Below are 3,421 nucleotides of genomic sequence, written 5' to 3'. Positions count from 1 at the left end.
CTGGAAATGTGAAATAAAATTTAAAGCAAATAAAAGCTGAAAAAAATAATTCTCTCTACAATTATTCTGACATTTCACATTCTTAAAATAAAGTGGTAATCCTAGATGAACTAAAACAGGGAATTTTTACTAGGATTAATTGTCAGGAATTGTGAAGGTGTATGTAAACTTTCGACTTCAACTGTATGTCAATGTCATTTTTTTCTATTAAATACATTTACAAACATTTCTAAAAACCTGTTTTTGCTTCGTCATTATGGGGTATTGTGTGTAGATAGATGAGGGGGGAACTATTCAATCAGTTTTAAAATAATGTAACAAAATGTGGCAAAAGTCAAGGGGTCTGAATACTTTCTGAATGCACCCACTAGAGGACATTGCCAGGCATCCTCTTTAGCATATGCATCAGCTGCATATCAACCTGCAAGGTGCGCAAACGTGCTTGATAAATAAATGCTTGATAAATAGTGCATAAACTATTGTAAAGGATAAATAGCTTGAAAAAATATTCATGGAGATATATCAATAAAAAAATTACAACAAGTTTTGTTTCGATAGAGTCAAGAATATGTTTTGTATAATTCTACAAAGTCCTACAAAAATGTAGGCCTATAAAATATTAGTGTCATCCATTTGATCAACTTTATTTGTAGATTTGATTAGTAATAGAATTATAATAATACTAAAAAGTCCAGTTACAGCTTCTTTTGACAAAGTAGAAACTGAAATGATGACGATGATAACCATAATAATAATATAACCAGCCAGATGCATAGGTGAAATTATTTGCAGTATTCCTGAACAAAAGCCCCAGTGCATTACCAATTGTAAAGGATGAATTGCATAAATAAATATGAATGGGAATATATTAAATGGCAAGATATTAAAACAGTCATTTGTTGATTGTGTCAGACACTGTATTGTGCCCATATACCCATGCCTTTACACATTAATCAATTGTGTCTTCTCTTTATGCTTCGGGTCCACAGTCAGCACACAGCTGACTATGGAGCCCCACAAACAAAATGGCTTGCACTGCACCCTTTTCATGGGCCTTGTTTTGTGTGCACCTGCCGACTTAACATCGTGTCTTATTTGTCCCAAGTGTGAGCTGTGGTGGTTGGGGAAGGAGGAGGGCAGGACCTGCTGCCTTGGCGGCCGGCTTGGCGGCTGTAGCTTCTTTCTTGGCGTTCATGTGGTTCTCACAAAGCTCACATGCCAGATCCAGTGGGATGCATGGTGCTGAGGATGCAAACACTCTTATTTAACATCTGCACACAGTGTTGCTTTAACACTCTCCATCACTGATGTGGAGTACAGCATTGCTGGTATGTTGTTTTGCGCAGAGGGGGGCAGCTCCTGCCTCTGTCCATTGTTCCGAGCAGGCTAGTCTTCTTTGCAACCAACTTGTCTGCCAGGGGAATTGATGTGAAGAAGTTGTCCATGGTCACATTTCTGCCTTTGCCCATGTAAGGCTCCACGAGTCTCAAAACCAATCTCAGAAAGGTGCTCACCCACTGGCCTGGTTTCATCTTTCCCCTGATACAGAAAAACATTGAGCAAGTACTTGGTTTCGACATCGGCGGCTAACCAAAACGTAACTGAAGTCATTTATCAGTTTCTATCTGGCGATAGAATAACATAGTCATTTTACATTTATTATGTTTCGCCTTTATTTATTATGTTTCGAGTGGTCATGAGAATAAGCTCAGGCTTTCTAGGTCCGTATCTTATAATTGGTTCAGCCTACGACTCTCATCTCCCCAAGGTGCCAGAATTAGTGATAACAGGTGTAGGAACTGTGCTTAACTTATTTTTGGTCCTGGCTCCTGTTTCACTAGTTCCGACTGCAAATTGTGGTGAACCCTGCTCGCAGCGCTAACTGTTAGGTTCTAATTATCAGAGTAAGAACTCAACGGACACTATGAAAGCTCAAACCAAGTTTATTCTTCCCAAAGGATCGAACAGCTGAACAGACAGACAACACATTCTTCACACAAGCACTCACATTTATCCCTTTCTCCTATGCTGAGTCTCCTCCTACACTGAGTCTCCTCCTACATATCTGAACAGCCAATGCATCTCTGTTGCTAGACAGAACCTTAGTGATATGTTCTTCCTCACTTCATCTGACCTGTCCTCTGCCCCAAAGTGCTCACTACTCCCCAACTCACGGCTGTCATGGTGACTGGTACCAGACTGTCTCTTCTCCCAGAGGATCCCTGATGGCTAACAACAACAACATATCCTGACAATGTAAACGTTATACATTAACCTCTCTCTCTCAGTGACATGAATTAGTATATTTAATATTCTCAGAACCCAACCGTATCAACCCGTAAGGCATACGGTCAAATGATTTGCTGCTGGTAAATGGGCATAACACACTCATCATTACACTATTGTCTTTCTAAATTAAAATCAACATTTATCATTGTTAGGCCTAATTTAAATTCAACTGTGAAGTAAGGTGCACAATTATCACACATTTGTCATTAATTCAGTGAGGAGAGAGAGACGCATTAGCACCTGGCTGGGTACCAATGTCCTACAGCACATTGTCTTGGCGGATTAAGTTAGCAATAAGTGTGGGGGTGAAAAAAAACGGGTAAAAAGACTAAATACTTTTCTGTTTGTGATTTAAAAATGAGCAGACATTTAGGAAATGTCAGGGATGGAGCAGGATTTATTTTTTTGGGCTGCTTTTTAATTTATTTACCAAATCAAATGGCTGGCAGTTGGCCTATGGCGGTTCTAGTGTTAAAGGGATACTTTGGGATTTTGGCAATGGTAAACATTTTATGTCTCTGCATCCAGTATGAAGGAAGTTTAGAGGTCATTTCACAAGCCAATGCTAACTAGAGTTAGCGCAATGACTGGGAGTCTATGGTATCTCCTAGCATGCTAGCAACTTCCTTCAAACTACACGCAGACATATCAAATCAAATCAAATCAAATCGATTTATATAGCCCTTCGTACATCAGCTGATATCTAAAAGTGCTGTACAGAAACCCAGCCTAAAATCCCAAACAGCAAGCAATGCAGGTGTAGAAGCACGGTGGCTAGGAAAAACTCCCTAGAAAGGCCAAAACCTAGGACCTAGGAAGAAACCTAGAGAGGAACCAGGCTATGTGGGGTGGCCAGTCCTCTTCTGGCTGTGCCGGGTGGAGATTATAACAGAACATGGCCAAGATGTTCAAATGTTCATAAATGACCAGCATGGTTGTATAATAATAAGGCAGAACAGTTGAAACTGGAGCAGCAGCACGGTCAGATGGACTGGGGACAGCAAGGAGTCATCATGTCAGGTAGTCCTGGGGCATGGTCCTAGGGCTCAGGTCAGTTAAAACTGGAGCAGCAGCACGGCCAGGTGGACTGGGGACAGCAAGGAGTCATCATGTCAGGTAGTCCTGGGGCATG

Source organism: Oncorhynchus tshawytscha, linkage group LG12 (genome assembly GCF_018296145.1).
Source record: "Oncorhynchus tshawytscha isolate Ot180627B linkage group LG12, Otsh_v2.0, whole genome shotgun sequence".
In the NCBI taxonomy this organism is placed as follows: Eukaryota; Metazoa; Chordata; class Actinopteri; order Salmoniformes; family Salmonidae; genus Oncorhynchus; species Oncorhynchus tshawytscha.
The sequence above is the reverse complement of the archived record's forward strand: the minus strand, read 5'-3'. Positions refer to the sequence as shown.